The sequence below is a fragment of the Sus scrofa genome, chromosome 6 (genome assembly GCF_054392235.1).
Source record: "Sus scrofa isolate SSC_HxYL_T2T_F1_AM1 chromosome 6, Sscrofa_HxYL_maternal_Yorkshire_Landrace_v2.0, whole genome shotgun sequence".
In the NCBI taxonomy this organism is placed as follows: Eukaryota; Metazoa; Chordata; class Mammalia; order Artiodactyla; family Suidae; genus Sus; species Sus scrofa.
In genome coordinates, this window is record NC_139388.1 from 2,105,019 (window position 1) to 2,125,383 (window position 20,365).

General features: G+C 63.6%; 1 long non-coding RNA gene across 2 annotated transcripts in view; it reads right to left on the reverse strand.

Moving 5' to 3' along the window:
- Window positions 1–929: 929 nt before the first annotated feature.
- The window catches only part of LOC146402139 (uncharacterized), a 115,192-nt gene continuing 95,756 nt past the window's right edge, over window positions 930–20,365 (reverse strand). Inside the window, exon 3 of one of the 2 annotated variants that reach the window (XR_014805282.1) lies at window positions 930–5,779. This is a non-coding gene — a long non-coding RNA (uncharacterized LOC146402139). Of the gene's footprint in view, window positions 5,780–12,980; window positions 13,082–20,365 lie in introns of those variants that run through there. The other variant, XR_014805284.1, reaches the window with a different exon arrangement.

A 20,365-nucleotide genomic window follows, 5' to 3' on the forward strand; every position in this document is an offset into this window, starting at 1 on the left:
AACTGTGTGCGGCCCACCCGCACGCAGACCCCAGACGGGCTGGAACCGGGGGGAGGAGGCGGACCCCGCCCTGCAAGCCCGTCGTCGCAAGACGCTGGTCCGCGAGCCGAGCACACAGCGCCGCCCTCCCTCGCCCCGTGGGAAAGCCCAGCTGCCTGTGCTTCTCGCTGCCGCCGCCTCAAAGGCCACACGGCGCTTCAACACAGCCCAGGCGCCGCCCGTCGGCTCCGCTGCGCGCAGGGGAGCGGCCCCCGCCTTCGGTTCAGTCCCGCGAAGACGACGGCGGCGGAGACGGGAGTCGGAAGTCCAGTTACCTGGTCAGCTCACCGTCACAAACACCCCCGGACAGCCCTGGAGCCCGAGGCTATCAGGTCACATCAACGCCCGTTTCTTCACCGGGCGCAGCGCCTTCTTGACCCAGTTTCTGATTTGAGAACACCGTTAGATTTATAGGGGAGACAGCACAGGCTTCCCACATAGCCCCCCCCCCCCCGTGCCCCCCTGGACCTCTTACCGAGGGTGGCGCATCTGTCACGGCTCATGAGCTAACGCATCGGCGACCACCTGTGACCTCCGCCGTCATTCACGTTGCCTTAGCTTTCCCCGATGTGCTTTATCGGCACCAGGAGGTGCTGGGGGCCACAGAGGAGGGACCCTGGGGCCATCCTGGGGGCGGGGGAGCAGGGCTGTTTGGAGGCAGGTGGGTCCCCAGCGGCCATGGCCCGCGGTCACCTTGGGGGCCGGGGTCCAGAGTCCTGCCATCCCAGGTTGCAGGAGTATTTCCCCCACCAAGAGAGCAAAGACCCCAGCTACCCGGTGAGGAGGCGGGCGTGAAGCCTGGCGGGACCCCCAGGGCCGCCCAGGGCCGCCCCCCACACCTCGCGTGCCCCGCCTCCTGTTTGGAGAAGAGCTTTGGCCTCCTAGGCCTCCCCGAGGTCCAAAGAGCAAATTTAATCAGAGAAATGGGAAGATGCAGACACAAAGGAAAGCGGTCAAGCGAGAGAAAGCAACCACAGTCCGGCCACAGGACGAAGTCCAGGCCACTGGGTTCCTCCCCCAGCGCCTGGGCCGCGTCCCTGCTCGATGCTGAAACCCCACCAGGCAGAGGATGCGGACGGCACGCTGCCCACCGGCACGGAGACCCCAGGCCGGCTGGAACCCGAATGATGCCTGAGGTTCCCGAACATCACCCCCAACCAACCGGCGGCGTGTGCACCTGCGCCCCTCCCTCCCCCGCAGCCGCAGGGAGCTCCCCTCTCTCCTTGCCGGACCCTGCACACCTGCGTCTCCTTCACCACCACCCGGGGTCGGCAGACTGGTTCCAGCACCTGTCGGGGGAGCAGACCCAGGTGGGTCTGGTGACAAGATCCTGCAGTGTCATCTCCGTATCTCCAGCTACGAGGCCCACACGGTAGGAGAGCCTGTGTCCTCCTGAGAGCTGCTCGCCTGGGACGACGGCGCTCTTGTGTCACTGTCTCCCGAGTGCGCTGCTTCCCGGAAGGTGAGGGGCCGCCACAGCCAGGCCCCGACCCTGCCGAGGGCACCGCTGCGAGGCTTCCCCCTGGCAAGGCCTGCTCGCCGCCGCCGCTCCAGGCAGACGTCTCTGAATTTCTTCTCCACAAGCCGGCAGGTGCCCACGAGCCCTGAAGGCAACAGCTCTACTCCCAAACTTTCTTCTGCTTTGTGGGCACAACTTTCTTAAAAGTCAGGCTTGCTGGCGGAGGAAGAACCAAATACACCGTCCCCGGTCTTCTGAAGGGCTGAGCTAAGCGGGGTCGAGAAGAAGTGGCTCAGTCAGGCCTGCGGAAGGACGTGTGCCCGTGAGCCCGGGCGAGGCCGGTGGGTCCTCACGTGCCCCGCAGGGCCCCACAGGCAGGGGCTCCCCGTGGTGTGCTGATGACCCCGGGGGGTGACGGCACCTCTGAGACCCGGCTCCCCGAGCGTAGAGTAGGAACCGGAGTCACACCTGCATCGTGGGCAGCTCGGGACAAAGGCCGTGTCCTTGTGTCCACCTTCCTCTCCTGGGGCCCAGCTCCGCGATCCCAGCTGCAAGGCTGCCGCGCCGTGGGTGCTTTGCTACCACGGAACGCCTGTTAGTACTGTAGTCAACCCAAGCTCTTCCATTCTGAGCCTCTACAGAAACAGAGGGTGGGTGCCAAACGCTACACCCCTTAGCATCTCCCAAGCAGCTCCACCCGAGCAAGTGTGCCCGCCCGCGCTCCCGCCTGAAACTGCGAGCCCAGCTCCTCGCGTGAACTCGGACCCCTTCTGGGCGGGACCTCCTCCAGCCGTGGCTCCAGGGCGCCCCCGCATCTGTGAAAGCTGACCGGTGGTGGGGGATGGCGCCCCAGGCCGCGAGGTTGGGGGTTCTGAGCTCCTGAGCTGGGCTGAGCGGGCGCTTTCCTTCCAGGAAATCCTCCTTGAACAAAATAATCAAACATCGTCCAAGCAGTCCTGAAGCCCCCTCCTTCCTCCTTGACGCAGCAACTCAGACGTAGCCCTCGGGGGCTCTTCCCCGAGCCCCACACACGGAAGCCAACTTGGTTCTGCTGTTTTCTTTGACTCCTGCATCTTTTCCTTTAAGCTACCAAAGCCTTTTCCATTGGCGTGTGCTAGACTCAGCTGCAGTAGCCTCGGGTGGCTCCAAACCTGCTCGTTTATTTTACGAGTGTTTCCTTCCACTGCACAGAGGGCAGCAGAGCCCACGCAGCATTTGAGAAGAGTGGTCCGAATCTGCAGGCTGAAAAGGAGCCGCCGGCCCATCCATTCTGTTTATCTCATTCCCGGAGCTGGGGAAGAGGGGGTGTTAAGACAAGGGAAGTGAATCGAGAGCTTTCCTTGGCGTCTCACACGCAGCTCAGTTACGCAGCTCCGTTTCCCCAGGCCTTAGCCCATGGATGGGCTGCGGGGTTTGGGGCTCCTTTGCCGATCAGCTGGGGACTTTGTCCAAGACGTTTAACCCCGAAGACCTCGAGGGTAAAACAGGCCTCAAACAGCACTCGCCTTACGGCTGTGCAGATGGAATCAGGGAACACGGGGAGCGTGTAGCAAGCGCAGGCCCACAAAGGAGGCCAGACGGCGTTTAGCATCACTAGCGACTTTCCTGCTCGTGGGGGGCACCCGGTTTAGCACCACGTTCTCGGTGTTTGGACGCATTGTTGATGCTTGATAAACGTTTGGAGAACAAACAAGGCAACATGCTAATAAGGGCGTCTGGCCCCTTGGCTGTGAATGACAACTTGTCTTCCACTGCTCGGGGTTGACGTCCACGTGTTCGGCCCCTTCCAGACACCAGACACTCACGAAGCGAGAACAGGACCCACATCTGGTATGTCTGCGTCTTAAAGAGCTGCTGAAGAATTACAAGTAAAACTGCAAAGCACTCTTGGAAGGACTAAACGGAGAGGTGTGCCATGTTCATGGACTCTACGAACCGTCGGTGAATGCCCTCACGACGTCGATGTGCGGCACAATTTACCTTCAGGTTCGAGGCAGTCAAAGCCCCGAAGACTCCGTCTTGGGGCGGAAATGGAAAAGCTGTGTCTGACAGGGATGTGGAAAGGCAGAGGGTCTGGAGCAGCCGGAGAGGCTAGAAAGGGGCACAGAGGGCTGCACCGTCCGACGCGTCTTCCTAGAACCCGCAGCAATCGACAGGAGTGTCGTCTCGGAGCACAGAGGGGCAAATGATGCAGTAAAACCAGAGTGGAGAATGCAGACTCACACACACAGGGAAAGAGGGCGGGGCCTGTGCGGGGCCTGTGCGGGCCCCTGGCAAGATCGTGGCGAGAAGGAAACCCACTCAGGATCCTAACACGGAGGGAAGACCGTGGCCCCCCCACGCAGCCCGGCTGCAGTCCCAGCTCCACCAGCTCAGCTGAGTTGCTTACGCGAGTAGCCGTGTCTCCAGGCTCTTGAGTTTCCTCATCTGTGACCTGCAGGAGTTGAGGGAAACGACCACAAACGTCCCCAGCTCCAAAGATCTGCTGTACTCAGTTCATAAACTTGCTACAGCAGCACTCTCTCTCTCATCCGGCTTCACAGCCGACCCCTCTCCCCACCCCACCCCGCCCCGGCCCTCGAGCGCACTCCCGGCTTTAACATCCACTACAACTAACTGGGGGGACTTCCATGCTGTCACAGCGCCTCTAGATTTGAAGCGGGCGCGGCGGGAGGGATGCTGAGGATCCAAGGACATCCTCCCCGCCAGGCTTGGCTCAGACGCAAATCCAGGAGCCCACGCGTCCACATTTGGCCTCGGCTGGCCTGACCGACTCATTTTCTTGACAATGTCCGCGGTGGCTTCTAAGTGCTTCTCCTTATCTCAGTGATGTTCCTCCCCCAGAAAGGGCTTTCTCTGACCCCCGAGAAGTGGCCAATCATATTCTCTTCTGCCCATAAGCTGCCGCATCCAGCACCGGGCCTCATCTGGACTTGGACCCGGCCGTTGAATGGACAGTTCTGATCCCCCTGGGCAGGGCAAGTGGCCTCCCCACTGGTCAAGACTCTACAGCTGCAGTGGTGCTCTGTCCACGCTACGTCACGGTCTGGAACCTGCCCCGAAAGAGGCCCATGGATGCTGACGTCAAGAGGTGGGTGTCTGGGCCTCGACTGGGGTGGGGCTGGTATCATCGGGGTGGGGTCCCTTTTCTGCGTCTGGAGCTGGACCTGGACCCTCGCCCACTAGGGCAGCGAGTAGGCCAGCCGTGCTCCCACACCGGCACGTGCAGCCCCGCCCAAGACCTCCAGCAAGCGGGAGAATGCAGCCTTTCTGCCCAGCCTCAGGGGCCAGCTGCGGCTTTCCCGCTGTATTCTGCTGAAGGGGAAAGGCGCTCTTTCAGGGTCAAGGGGGGAGAGCCAGACGGCCAGGCTGGGGAAAGCAAGTGGGGCATCTGACTGGCGGCTTCCTCTTGAGGCTACAGAAAGCGCCCAGACTAACTGCCCGGCTCCCCCGCCACCCAGGGACCCTGCAACACGTCCCAGACAGCTCCAGGCTGCACGTCCATGACAACATGCCCAGCTCCGCAGATGCTCCCCCCCCTCCACTTTCACCCCCTCCTGCTCCCCCTCCAGGTCTCAGCTGATGTGCTGAGACCCTGTGTCCTGACGAGCGGAGTCCCAGCTCAGAATCGTGGGCCTCGGAGTGGCCGCTGCGGCTGGCAGGTGATGGGGTTCTCCCTGGCTCCCTTCCCCATGAGCCTGCAGGTGCAGGGGGTAGACAGAGGCAGGAACGCGTCAGTCCAGGCCTGATCCTCCACAGAGACGAGCAGCTCCTCCCCCGCTGGTGGGGTCCCCTTGGTTCTGGGGACCCTCATCGAGCGACCTGGGAGGGGAACCAAGGCCCAGGGGCAGCAGCTGCGAGCGGAGCCTTCGGTGGGCGACGGATGAACAGGGGCCAGAGTCGGGAGGAAGGAGACCCAGCAAGGCCGCGTGTCTGCAGGGTCACCCCACTGTGGTCCTCTCCGGGTGCCACAGACAGGCGTGCTCCTTCCCGCTCCTCCTCCTGCGGAGCCGCCCGGCCTTAGCCACGGCGTCCGGGGACCCAGTCAGCGCTGATCTTCAAGTGCAGGACCGACGCGGAGTCAGCCTCGGGCCCGGCCGACGTGTCCTCGTCCACCGGGTACACCAGAGATTCGTCCACGTCGGCCCAGCTCCGCCAGGGAAAGCGACGCCAGGCAGGCCTCACTCACTCACACGGTCACCTCCATCCTTTGAAGGGGCAGCTCGCTCTCCCCAGAGCAGCAGTCCTCACACGGAGACGCAGCATCAGCACCATGGGAAACTGGTTAGAAACGTAATTCGTGATCAGAAGCTTTGGTGGGGGGCCCAGCCGCCTGTGTGTTAACAGTGGCTCCAGCAGAATCGGATACACGCTGAAGTGGGGACCCCAGTGCCAGACATCTCCTCCCGGCTCCTCTGCCAGCCGACACGTCTCACCGCCACACTCCCCTCCTCCAGGCAGTCCTCCATGACCACTGCCCCGGCCGTGCCTGCCTCCCCCATCCCTGTGGCTCCTGCTTCTGCTCGTCTGAAGGTGGACGCTGTACCCGGCCCTGCAGCTACACAAGGGATGCTGGAGGAAGCAGCGAGGAGACGAACGCACACCTTTCCGAACCTCTTAGGGTGCAGCCGCGGGGCTGTAGGTGTAAGCGAGGTGGAGCTCACAGTCCCGCGGGAGGCCCAGGAGGATGGGATGGGACGGGCCTGGGGGGCTGCAGGCCCGGCTGATGGCGCAGAGGGCAGGCCACGAGCAGCACTGACCCTCCGCGCCCAGTGGTCTTCCCCCCCGACCGCTTTTGCTGTGTGAGCCAGAGCCACCACCTGGCCTGTGGACAGGCTGGAGGACGTCCAGCCGTCGCACACTGCTCCCACCCAGCCCGGTGTCATGGTCACCGAGCAGGCGGACTCTGCGCTCGTCTTGGCTGGTGGTTGGATGGGGGGTTCCTGGAGCGGCCTCTCTGGGGTAAACAAGCCGCAACAATCCCGAGACAAGGCCTGAAAAGAGGCCAGGAGGCCTGACTCACGGGAGGGTGCGGGGGTGAGGAAGGGGACCGTCACGCGGTGACTCATCTGGGAACGCTCAGCGGTGACCACTGCCAGTCGGCCTTTGACTGTCCCAGGCCACTGACCTCCCAGCCTCAGTCACGGTTCCATGAGCCGCGGGGAGCGTGGGAGGGGCTGGACCGGGGTGGGAAAGGCCCGGAGCTGACACATCCTCCCCGCTTCTGGGCCAGAGAACCCGCGCGGCCTGCGAACCTGCAGAGACGGTCGCAGTTGTCCCTGCCGCTGAGTCACCCTGCTGCTGACATCCTGACGGGGTCTGCCCTGCGTGCCTCGTGCTGTGGCGGCCTGTGCCCACGACCGCGCCTCTGCCGACCCGGGGACATCCTCATCAGAAAGGCACCGCCCCGGGCGCGCCCCGCCTGCTCCTCCCTCACAGCAGCAAGGCTCGGTGAGGCAGCCCAGAGACCAAGAGCCTGGGGCGGGAGGGCAAGCCTAGTCTCCGGGGGGTCCTCGGTGGTCTGCGTCTTCCCTTTGGCAGTGGCGGGCTGGCAGGGCACCTCTTCTGGTCATGGCAACAAACTCCAGGTCTCCCGGGGAAGACCCGTTTCTCCACTTTTCCCATCTTGGGCTTTCTGAGCCACATCCCTGAGCACATGACATGACCCTGATGTCACAGGTAGGTGCTACTTTAGGCTCACCCCTCATCACACGTCCATCCACCCACACCTTATCTGTTCATCCATCCATCCACCCACCACCATCCACCCATCCACCATCCACCATCCATCCATCCATCGACCATCCACCATCCACCCATCCATCCATCCATCCACCCATCCACCATCCATCCATCCATCCACCACCATCCACCCATCTATCCATCCATCCACCCATCCATCCATCCATCCACCACCATTCACCCATCCACCCAACCATCCATCCACCCATCCACCATCCATTCACCCAACCACCCATCTATCCATCCATCCATCCACCCATCCACCCATCTATCCATCCATCCATCCATCCACCATCCACCCATCCACCATCCATCCACCCATCCACCCAACAATCCATCCACCCATCCACCATCCGTCATCCATTCATCCATCACCTGCCCATCCACCCATCCCATCATCCACTATCCGTCCACTACCTGTTCACCCATCCACCCATCCACCACCCATCCATCCATCCATCCATCCATTCACCCATCCACCATCCATTCACCCATCCACCCATCGACCATCCACCATCCATCCATCCACCCATCCATCCACCAATCCACCCATCCACTATCCATCCATCCACCCATCCATCCACCCAACCATCCATCCACCCATCCATCCATCCACCCATCCATCCAAAAACGCAGTGCAGCAGCTACTCTCTAGCACCCCCTACAACCTCTCCGAGGAGCGTGAGGTTCTGAAATGCTCCTTCTCCCATGTTCACCTGAAACACAGGTGGCATGAGGTATGACTTTCCCTGAGAAGTGCAGCCTTTGGGGGTCCATCAGCAGACAGCTACAGAGGAGGGGACAAGCACCAAGTGTGACCACCATTGAGGGGCGCCCACTCTGCCCAGAGAGAAATATCCAGGTGTTGTGTTTGCCTTGCTTCCCCACTGAGGTCTGAAGCCGTTTGCAGACAGGGCCTGGATGCCGTCTGGAGGGCACAGGACCGCTCAGTGTTGTTGGCAGGCTGTGAATGGACGGGCCCACACTGGTGTCCAGGGAACCAGCAGACCGCCTCAGGTGGGTGCCCGGGGATGGAGCTTCCGCGTGGAGCCAATGAGTCAGTGCCGGCTGAGGCCGCGTCACTGTTTTTCCAGCTTCTGAGAGCCACCTCCTGACATCCTGTGCCATTATAAGCAGTGACTTCAGCATCTGGGGAGCGGACACAGGGGAATGCAGACGCTGGCCAGGGGGCCCCGAGCTGGGGGCGAGGACAGTAAACATTCTCAGCGCAGACAGTCGGCGTCTCCCCCGGGGCTCAGCCAGCAAGTCAAATGGCCTTTGTTCCTTTTGTTTTGCTCCTTCAGAAAGGATTTTCCCTGACTCATGATTCCCAGCCGGCCCGGCCGCAGCTTGAGAGAGCAGGAGGGAAGAGCTGCGCGGCTTTCTGCCTCTTGGCTTTGCCCTTCATCCCGGGAACGTGTAAACACCCCGAGTCTTCAGACGAGTTGCCAAGCCTCGTGTGTGACAGACGGCTCATGCTTTCGGGCAATGGCTGGCATCCTCGCCGGGGAACCGGGCTGACCCTTTCGGGAGGCCGACCCTCAGCAAGCCGTCCCGGACCCTGGCCGGGGAGAGGGGGGCGCCCACGCTGGAACCTCGGATCCATCTCATACAGATGAACTGCGACCCTCCCAAATGCCTGTGTTGGAGCCCTAAGCTCCGGGACCTCGTGTGCCTGTTACTGGACCTGTGGTCTTGAGAGAGGCCGTTCATGAGGTCACGGGCGGGCCCCGACCCAACATGGCTGGCGACCTCCTAAGACCAGGTCAGGACACGGACACAGAGGGACAGCCACGCGAGGACACAGAGACAGCGGCCGTCCGCACGGCCAGAGAGCGGCCGCGGGAGAGCCCGGCCCTGCCCACCCCCGGAGCTGCCTCCCAGCCTCAGAACCGCCGTGAGCAGAGCCCCGCGCCCGCCTCCCCGCCTCTGTGCCCATGGCCACCGACCCCCGAGTGGCCCCTGCACTCGGTTCAGACAGCTCTGCGGCGGGGCCAGGAGGAGCAGAGGGCGCAGGAGGCCGGGGCCCAGCGCAGCCCCCACGAGAACAGGCGCCGGCCACCGGCCCACCTGCTGCGTGGGGCCCGCCCCCGGAGGGACCCTCCCGGCTCTGGCTCGGCCGGTCACCCGGCCCAGGGTGAGGCGCTCCACGAGGAGAACACAGCACCCTCCCCGCCAGGACGCGGCCCACGGCTGTGACAGCCACGAAGCCCAGACAGCCGAACTGGTGTCCCCTAACCCTCCTGGTGAAAGCCACAGAGGGAGGGCTGGCAGGCCCTCCGCGGCGGGGGAGCTGCGGGTGGGGGCCCTGCGGGTCAGGGCAGGGTCTGCAGCCCCAGGAGGGCAGGCGCCCAGGGGTGGCCATCCGGGTCGACCCGGCGACAGGCTTTGCACATGGTGCAGGGCTTCCCACCCTCGGCGCTACCACCATTTGGGGCCCGACATAAACCGTGTCCCCAGAAGACAGGCACTGAACTTGGGGAAGACAAAGGAAGGAGCCTCCCGCAGGGCCTCTGCCCGGATGGTGGACCCGCCCGCACTCGACTCTGGCCTCCAGGGTGGGGATAAATTCTGCGGTTTGAAGCCCCAGGTCGTGGTCCTTTGCAGCAGCTGCAGGAAATGCGTAACCCCCTGGGGGGCGTCCTCGCACTGGGAGTGCTCAGCGGCATCCCTGGCCCCACCTGTTAGATGCCAGTGCCGCCTCCCCTGCCAAGGTGTGACAATAGAAACGTGTCCAGACATCGCCAAGTGTCCTGGGGGCAAAGCTGCCCCTGGGTGGGGACCCCCGGGCAGAGAAGAAAGCCGCCTGCCAGCACGGGCGCCATCTTTCAAGGTCTGGACCAGCCCACCTCCTCCAGGGCAGGTCGAGCCCAGTGCTGGGCCCCCGCTTTCTGTGAAGAGCCCTCTGTCCTAGGGTGACAGCACATGGATCTGGGGACACCTGTGCCCAGACTGGGCTCCCTGAGGACACATGTCCTGCTCTCGCTCCACCCTTGGGCAGCGCCTGCTATGGGGGTCTGGCCACCTGGTCCAGGTGGTCATCCCGGCAGTGGCAGGCCCGTGTCCCCCTCTTCCCTGTGGCCGCAGAAGGGGTGCACAGCCCTCAGGGCAGGTGGCGGGTCAGGCCTGCCCACGGCCTTCCAGCCCCTCCTCTCCCTCAGCCCTCCCGGCCCCCCCAGGCCTGTCTCTCGTGTGCTCAGGGCACACCCTGTATCACAGCTGCCCAGGTGCTGACTCCGGGGTCCCACCTCAGTCACCCCAGTGGGGGAACTGACCTTGAACTTGCATTCAGCAAGCTCCCCCGGCATCCCTGCGCCCGTGCAGGCCGGGGCGACACGCCCCAGGCACCAGCCAGAACAAGCTGCTCACCTTCGCCGCGCACATCCTGCTCTGGCCGTCCCCTGCTCGCTGCCCAGCAAACTCCTACTCATCCTCCCAAACCCACGCGAACGGCGGCCTCCTCCGAAGCCCCGGGCTCCGCCAGGCGTGCGCGCCTCATCTCCACGCTGCCCGCCCAACACCGTGCCAACAGCCCTCCTAACGCTCCTACTGGTCGGGCTGCGGACTCTGCGTGGTCTGAGTGTATCGTGTGGGTGAGGGTGTGTGTGCGTCAGTGTGTGTATTAAGCCTGTGCACATGCGAGTGTGGCTGTGAGTGTGTCTGCACGTCCATGCAGTCGAACAAGAGCTCTGAAAGCCCTTGTGCTCACCTCCCGGGTGTCACTCGGGGCCTGGGGTAAGAAGGGAGCCTTCGAGGGGGGTCTGGGGAGCTGAGGCGGTGGGCTGGCCCGGAGCGGGGGCGGGGGCAGGGCTTAGCCCCTGAGTCTGTGTCGTCCACCCAGGTGGATCCACCCTGAGTGGACAGGCAGAAGGACACGGGGAGGGAGTTGCTGGGGCTTAGGGCGGCTGGGATCTGAAAACACGCAGACAGCTCCCCTTCTATAGGCCGTGTGGACGCGGCACGGAAGGGCCTGGCATGTGAAAGTCCCCGGGTTCCCACTCCCGGGCAGTTCTAGGGCACGATGGCAGCCCGTCCTCCCCTGCCGGCAGCGTCTGGGTGGGCTTGCTGGGCGCCCTCACCCTGGCCTCGCCACCCTCCAAATGAAGCGGGTAGCCTGTGGCTCCAGGTCCCTTACTGGCCTGCCTCCCGGGGGCAGGTGGGGGTGGCCGGGCTCCTGGTCAGTGGTGGATGTGCCCCAGCACGCCCTCCATGTCACCTCATCCACCTCAGGAACAGCGTCCTCCCCGGGCCCTGCCCTGGCTCCCGGGCTGCCCAGTGGGATGCCAGCCAGGAGATCAGGGTGACCTGGTGCCACCCGTCCCTGCCCTGGGGGCTCGGGCACAGACCCTCTGGGAGCCCCAGTCCGCACAGCGCAACACAGAGACCACTGTGCCGGACACGTCCGTCCTCCGGTCGCGCCCCTGGGCCCTGACGAGAGGACCCGCTCACCGCTGTCGCCACGGACTCGGCCTCAGGCAGAGGATGCACGACCTCGGGGGCCCCGTCTCCTGGGCCGCTCAGGGCCCAGCACAGGAACCGCTCACAAAGCCACGGAAGCGCCTTTAACCCCCACCACGGCCCCACCATGCCCGTCCACCAGCTGAGCGTGTGAGCCGACATGTGGTGTGCAGATGTGGACGTGGACGTGAGCATGGGTGAGGCGTGTGTGCACGGGAGTGTGTGCGTGCCGCGTGCGTGGGAAGTGTGGGTGTGCATGTGCGTGGGGACAGCTGTGCCGAGGCCGTGAGGACGCTGCGGCCAGCTGGGGCCGCAGGAGGAGGGGTCCCCTGCCACGGACATGCTGAGGGTCCCAGGTGCAGACTCGGGAGGGGCCGAGGCCTGGGGGCTTTTCACACCACCAGTGCCCTTTTGGTTCCGACAGCCCCGAGCCAGGTCCGGGCATGGCAGTGCCCCCTAAAGGCAGAGAGCCCCCTCCGCCGAGGGCTCTGTGTCTGCAGAGACCCCACCCCCACCCCCGGGCTGCCCCTCGTTGCTGGCCTGTCTCAGCTCTGAAGACACTTCCTTACGCTTCCCGGTTGGTGTCTCTACACAGACCCCAAGTTCCGAGCAGCCCTCATCACTACAGGCCCCTGGGTCCCCTGCAGCGGGCATGGATGTGGGGGCCAGGTGGTCAGCACGCCCTCCACGCCTGAGCTGCACATGGAAAACCCAGCCCGCCCCCCGCCCACTGCCAGCTGCAACCCTTCCTCTGCCGTCACAGGTGGTAGAGGAACGACGAATCTGCCCTCAGGGTCCTCAGCGTCAGTGCCTCCTCCGGGCACTGGGACAGGCTGGGCGGGCCAGCTGCTGAGACCCGCCCCTCCAACCAGACCGCCGGGCCAGGTGGGCAGCGGGCACCGGCCTTCAGCTCCACTGTGCAGGGGAGCAGGTGGCTGGGAGGGTGGGACAGGGGGCCATGGCTCCAGAACTGGTGCCTCCTCAGCCCCTGCCGCCCACCTGGCCTTTCTAGGCCAGGACACCCTGGCCCATTCCAGGCCTTCTCCAAAGGCAAAGCAGCAGACCAAAGAACCCTGCAGTTCCCTGCACACCTGTGTCACAGGTCAGGGTCAAAAACCTAAAGAATTCTCTTCCTCTTCTTAGCCACATAAAAGGAAAAAATGAAATCAACCCGACCAGTCTTCAATCTTTCCCTGGCCTGTTCAACCAACTCATAATTCTGGATTACGTACAAAAATCACAGAGATGCGTAGAAAGGCCCCAAGACCTGGAGCACCAGATGGCAGAGTCTTTTTTTTTTTTTTTTTTTTTTTTTTGTCTTTTGTCTTTTTGTTGTTGTTGCTATTTCTTGGACTGCTCCCGCGGCATATGGAGGTTCCCAGGCTAGGGGTCCAATCGGAGCTGTAGCCACCGGCCTATGCCAGAGCCACAGCAACGCGGGATCCGAGCCGCGTCTGCAACCTACACCACAGCTCACGGCAACGCCAGATCGTTAACCCACTGAGCAAGGGCAGGGACCGAACCCGCAACCTCATGGTTCCTAGTCGGATTCGTTAACCACTGCGCCACGACGGGAACTCCAAGATGGCAGAGTCTTGAATGCAACGCCACTCCCCACTACCGCACCCGGTCAGACCTGCCCAATCCACCACGGAGTATGGATCCAGCACTCCAGGCAGCCATTACCAATCAATCCCAGCTGACTTGCAAGATGGAAACTGTCACTCATGCATCATTTGGTCCAGAGTCAACCCAGGGCAGGAAGGGAAGGGGACTCACTGCAAGGGGCTGGACCTGACTCCTGATGCCCAGCCAAGGGCGAGGGCTGCAGGGGGTGTGGTGCCAGGTCTGTGGAAGACCGACCACATGATCCCTCGGCCGAGGGGTCTTTACCCAACAATTCTGCTACAAAGCAGAGCGGCTGGCTTCTCTCGACAAAGGACAATGGGCTTGTAGAGGCTCTGGGGGGGTGGAAACAGCAAAGGCTGCCCCAGTCCCATCCAGGCCATGGCCCTGCCCCGTTCCTGGAGAAGACTGGGGTCTGAGGGGTCTGAGGGGACAACAGGAAATACCAACCTCACTTTGCACCCCGTGGGCCCCAACTGTTCAGATATGTGCATTTTTAAGAGTTTAAATTGGGTGGACCTGGCATCTCCAGGGGCGGTTTGGGCCTCCAGAGGCCCTGGCAGCTGCCTGAGGTGGGCCAGGGCAGCCTCCCCCGCCTCCCCAGCACGCGTCACCCATGCGGCTCTGTCCCCACGTGGGGACACAGGGCCGAATCCTCTCCCTCCTCACTCTGCCCTCTCCTTCCCTCCCCACCTGCGGGCACTGCTGGGCTCGTGGATGCCAAGTGGCCTGGAGTGGACCACGGGGGCAGATGGATGGACACTGGGGGCGGCGGGGGAGCTTCCTGCATACCTGTCCCAAACCTGAAGCGACTGAGACGCCCTCCAGGCAGGACGGGTGAGTAAATTCACACCGGACAGTGGACGGCACTCAGCACGAGAAATGATGTGAAAACGTGAAAAGACATGGGGGCCTGCAACACACACTGCTAGGTGGAAGGGCCCGAGAAGGCTGCGTGAGCCACGGGACCTTCTGGAAAAGGCAGGAGGAGGGAGACAGGAAAAGGATGGGGGGGAGGGGGCAGGGAGGATGGTGAGGGCCCCGGGCCCGAACCCGCGCCACACGGCCCAACGCTAACAATGGGGGACGCGGCGGCAGAGGGTCACCGCTGTCCTCACGGCTCGCTTTTCTGGAAACCTAAACGTGCCCTGACGAGGGAAGCCGACGTAGACCGCCTCATCTCACGAGTCCGAAGGGCGAACTGGGGTCGTTCCGCCTCAGCCCCAGGTGGCGGGAGAGGCTGCTCGCCAGGACGCCAGCGCAGGGGGTAGAAGTTCAGGTCGGGGCGAGCGCCCCCTCGGCTGAAAACCTCACGACACAGTGGAAGGAACAGCTGCGTTGGAAGCCAGCAGGGCTGGTTGCAAAGCCAGCTTTGAGGTGGGTCGGGGTCCCAGGAGAGGCCTGGCCCGGCAGGGGAGGCTGCTGGGGCAGGTCTGCGGGCACCACCTCCCAGCCCCAGTGTGTGCTGGGGGGATCGTGTAACTCACACGAGGGTGTCTGTGGAAAAGGAGGGACCTGGGGTACCAGGCCTGCTTGGAAGCCGGTGGTGATGAGAGGCAAACCCCCAGAAACAAGCCGTTAAACCCCAGTTCTGAGGCCAGGGGGCCTCGGGGGCAGCGCTGTCACCTATGGTGCAGGCTGAGCACCTGGGCCCCTGAAGACCAGGATTTTGGAGGCAGGGCAGCAACGTGTCACCCTAGGTGCTCCCCCCACCCCCACCACTCACCCGTGTCCCTGGGCCAAGTGGGGACCTGGGACCCTGGCTGACCCTCTTTCCCTCCCAGGGTCCGGGCTGGGGCAGGGGAGGGAGGGCAGGTGCACGGCCTGAGGCAGGCTTGCCCAGGGCCGCGTGGTAAACCCTCTCCCAGGCCCCGGAGGCGGGAGGGGAGCAGCCCTGCCTCACGCCCACCTCGTGAGTCAGGCGGCGGAGTGCCCTCCGTCCAGCCCGCCCCAGCCTGTGCGGAACGGGGCTCTGCTTCCAGCCAGGTAGGGATTCTGAGGCTCCAGGACACGGGAAAGATAAACACCATCCGGACACGGCTCGACCTCCCGTCCAGGCTGCGGTTCCTCAGAAAACAACCGCCAAGTCAGCCAGCGGGGCTTCCTCCCACCTCCTCCCAACACAGGAGCGCGGGGCCTGCGAGGCGAGGCCCTCCGGTGGCCCCAGTAGATGCCCCGAGCTGGGCCCAGCCCCCGCCGGGCTCCTCGGCGCCCCTGGGACCAGCGGGCTCCCTGCCCCGCGTCACAGGGCTCCTGGCTCCCGGGACAGCTGGTCCCGAGGGAGGTAAGCCCGGCCCGGGGGTGCTGATGAAAGAAGATGTTCTGAAATCCTTTGGCTCACGGGGGACGGGAGGGGGCGGGACCCTCTGTCACTGAGGCACCCGAGACTCAGCAGCCCGTGTCCATGGCGGGTCCCAGCGTTCTCCTCTCGGTTCAGGGGTACCCCCACCACCCCGCCTTGAACCCGCCCCCACCAAAACCAGTGGGTGAGCTCACTCGGAAAGGAAAAAGATAATTTCATATTTCAGAAAAATCACTTAAACAGCAAAGTTCCTGCAGAAACCACACGTGGAAACCCACTGACCAATGGGGCCAAATCTCCAAACCAAGGTTCAAAACTGCTGAGGATTCTCAGGGGGCTTGGGGGTGGGTGGCAGAGAACAGGGCGTGGAGGCGGAGGGACCCCCAAAACGCAGGTGACAGCGGGGCAGCGCCCCCAACGCCAGGCTCGCTCTGCGTCCCACCTCCACGTCAGGCACCATCCCAGAGTCGGTGGAGCCGTTCCCCGAAAGCTGCTTTGTGTCCCCAGTGTCTGGGCTCACAAGCCCACATTCCCCGGGGAGGAGGGGCCCGTCAGAGGCTCGGGGTGCACTCCGATTTCATGTGTGGCCTGGTGGATTTTTAAAGCCTAAGCAAACTCTCTCATCGCACCAGACTCTGAAGTCACTGGTCACTGGGGCGCCTGCCCGCTGTACTGCACGCCTGTGCACACGGCCCTCCCTCCCGCAGAAACCTCCGGAACGAGGCGTTCAGCGCCTCCCACTGCTGAGGGGCCCTTCCAAGGTGGCTGTGACCAATTTTCCAAAAGGCTTTCCAAGGATATCCCAAGACCCAGGCTGGGCAGAGAGTGAGGCCAAGCTACTGGTGGACTCGGCCCCAGGCAGCCTCATCGTCGGGACACAGGCAGGGAGAGAAGGGGTTAACCGACGGCTCACCTCGTGGGGTCGTCCCAGTAAGAAGAGAAGGTTGGGGCTTCTCCCGAGGCCACACGATGGGAACAGGAGCAGCCGGGCTCCAGGTAAGGGGTTGGGGGGGACACTGCAGGCAAAGGGCCAGGCTCCCCAGGCTGCAGCTCCACACACCCTCTGCCACTCTGTTGCCTGGCAGCATGAGTGGCCTGTCCAGGCTTCTGGGACGGGCCAGCAGCCTCCTCCTTGGATGGCTGGAGAGGCAGGGCTTCAGGAGGCCAGCACCTCTCGGGTCCAGCAGAGGACAGGATGGAGGCCAGGTCCAGCTCCAGCCATCCTGCCCTTGGCTGGGAGGGGCCACCCCGCCTGCCGGGAGGCCAGACCCTGAGCCCTGTGCCCCCAGCTCCTGGCTATCACCGATCTCAGAAGGGCTTGGACACCCGTCAGTGAGTTGCCTAGAGCGCAGAGAAGCAGCTCCGGTCACACGTCAAGAGGTCAGCGGGGCAAACCCCGATTCCCTTGCCCGAGGTCATGCCCTACTGCTGAGAAGGGCCTGCTCAGGGGCCAACACAAACCGCCGTGCCCTGTCCATGCTCTGGAAAGCGCTGTGATCCCCCAAAGGGCCTGAGAAGTTGAGAGGCCAACCCACGCCCCACTGGGGAGAGGCACCGGCCGGCCGGCAAGGGGCATGTGGTCGCACCCAGGGTCCCCTCTTGTCATGGCGAGGACTGCGGACAGGGACCGTTCTTACTCTTTGCGAAGACTGAGGGTGGCTATGGGTTCACGGCGCTCCTTCCCGACACGGTGGGGACGCGGCCTGGGCACCCCGATGTCCTGGGACCCGGGCGCTGGTCAAGGGGCGCAGAGGCCTCGTGAAAGGAGGACAAGGTTCTGATCCGACCCTCCCACCGGTCGACAGATCGTGGGGTCTCAAACTCTGCGTTTTAAGCATCCCGATAACAACCGACACAGACGCGACGGCCACAGGAGCAGGGCTTAAACCCCACCCCTCGCTGGTGCCGGGAGGAAGGCAGGCCTCCGGGATCTGGGCTGCCCCTGCGGTGCTCCCCACAGGACAGGCCGTCCTGTCTGCAAGGAGGGGAGTTGAGGACAAACGCTCTGCACCACCTTGGGGTCCCCAGCGGCCACCCCCAGATCCTGGGCGTCCCCTCGGCTGTGCTGGCTCCTTCTCTTCCCAGAGCCACCTTCCCAAATACACCTCGCTCCCAGTCCTCATCCCGGGGCCTGCCTGGGGCCAGCTCCTGCAAAGGGCCGACAGCCCTCGCCTGACCACCTCCAGGTTCCCGTGGGAAGCGTGACCACAACGCTGCTGCACTCCCCTCTCTGCGGCGACCGTGGGGAAAAACAGTGGGACTGAAACCAGAACCGCCGCCCTGTCACCACGGACGGCACCTGGAACCTGGAAGCACAGATGGGAGGAGCAGAGCAGGACAGGGTGGAGGGGCCCCGAAAAGCACAGCTGTGGCTCTGGGTCCCACAGTCAACCAGCACAGCCCAGAGCCTCCAGAACAGCATGCCACTGGGGAAAGGGCCCCAGCCTACCCGCTCCCACCAGGGACCCACCACGGACGGCACATCAGGGCGGGTGTGACCGGACAGGACCCCTTGGCCCCCACAGTGACAGGGAAAATGTACAGACGCCACGGTTGCAGGAAGCCGTGTGTTGGGGGCGGGGGGAGGGGAGCCTGAAACCCTGCCTCGCAGCACCCCTGCCTCGTGCACACGCTCCCCCCCACTCGGGCACAGGCTCTGCCCCCAGAGGCGCCTGGAGCCCCACCATCCACCTGGGAGCGTTCCCGCCAGCCCCACGCGGAGCGGCCGCGGCTCGTGCAGGATCAACTCCTTTCACGCAAAGACAGCTCAGTCAGAACCAGCAGCGGGAACTGCGTGTGCCGCCGCCGCCGCTGTTCTGTGGATGGGTGTCCGCTCGCCTCCCGTCTGGGCAGGAGGGGAAGCAAACTGCCCGGCCCGCCTTCTGCATCCTACTCGTCCCAGTCCCTGCCGGGCGAGGCAGCGGCCCTGGGTCCGCAGAAGCTGGCCGTTCCCACCGGCAGGGCACTGGCTTCAAGGGCCACTTGTCCACAGGTCGGTGGTCTTAGGAAGGGCTGGGGACTTGGGCAAACGCTGTCCAGTCAAGGCCCTCAGCAGAGTCTCGCAAGTCTTGTCCTCTTGGGGGACACTGGAGAGAATGTACGTCCACTCCCTCTCCGTCCTGGTGGACTCTGCGTCCCTCTCTTGGCTGATTCATTTCAGGGAGCCGCAGTCAGTCTGTGTGTGAGTCTTGGAGACGAATGCATCCCCGCAGACACCTGGGCACAGGCAGCTCGCACCCAGACAGGGCGGCCCACGTGCACACCCGTCCTCAGGGCAAACTCAGACCCTGTCCCTCAGCTCACCGGTACTCACTGCCAAACTCTCACATCCTACGCTGAAAATAAGGCCCACTTAGGATATCTGACCCAGCCAAGCCGCCCGCGGGCTTGATAAAAATTGTTTTCCAGGTCAATCTCAACTATTAAAACAATTTATAGGAGGAAAAAAAAGGGGTAAAATAAATATGCCAAAACATGAGTAATAGTTGCCTTTGGGTGTCTTTTTGCTCATTTATCTACTTTTCTGTGTTTTCAAAATTTCTTGATGAGAATGTTACCAAAAAAAAAAAACAACAACAGAAGCTGCAGATTCAGAAAGTTCAGGGTCAGCCTCCAAAACGTGCTACAAAATGTCTGTTCCCAGAGAGCAGTTCTCTGCTCAGACCCTCCGCTGAGAGAGTAAGAGTCATAAGGTCTCAGCCCTGCCCCGCCTGGGCCCCACCCCACCTTGGCCCCACCCCCGCCTGGGCCCCGCCCCACCGTGGCCGCACCCCGCCTGGGCCCCGCCCACCTTGGCCCCACCCCCGCCGGGACCCCGCCCCACCGTGGCCCCACCCATGCCCGGGGCGCGCCCTATTTGCCCCGCCTCCTCCCTGGTGTCCATCCCACTTGGCTCCACCCCCTGCCTGGGGCCCGTCCCACCGTGGCCCTGCCCCCGGGAATCCTGCGACATTCACGCGGTTGAGCCTCAGCTTCATAATCGGAAAGTGCGGCGCCAAGGCACATCGCCGAACTCGCAGGGCTCCCGCGTGCCGGGGCCAGGCTGCGGAGCCCAAGACCAGGGGATGGGGTCACAGGAGCGGGAGCGACAGGAGGACCCTCCCGGGGAAATCCCCAGGGAACAGCGCCCCCCACCGGCACCCTGATTTTCGATTTCTGCCCCAGAACTGGGAGGGAATACGGGGGCCTTTGTTCCCGGTGCCCCAGGAAACGCACACTCCCCACATCTCTGGGCATCTGGGAGGGAGGGACCTCAGGCAGGTGGGAGACTGGGGCCCGCGTGGATACCTGGGCTGCATGCGATGGGGACAGCCAGGAAGGGGCAGCCCAGAGTCCAGGGGCCCACGGCAGCCTCCCTGGCCCACGGGCACCCGCACCCCTCCAGCTGTGGGTTGGGTGCCGTCCCAGGCCTTAGTGGTGAAGAACACAAGTGGGTTTGAGAAACACCCACAACACGACCTGGCTACTGTCTCCCGGGCTGTCACGGCAAAGTGTGGGGGCCCCAGGGACAAGGGAGGGGCTGGTGAGGGGACCCCTCCAGAGTCTGAGGGCCTGGATCCCAACTTGCAGCCCACAGAGGAACTGCTTCCCAAAGCTCCTTTGCTCTGAAAAGCACACTTCTGACCAAAAAGGTGAGGTGAGCAGGGATGAGAAGTGAGGACGTGAAGTAACCAAAGGCCAGAGGAAGGAGCAGCAACAGGAAGAAAGCCGGTGGGCAGTGGTGGTGGGACCCTGGGACC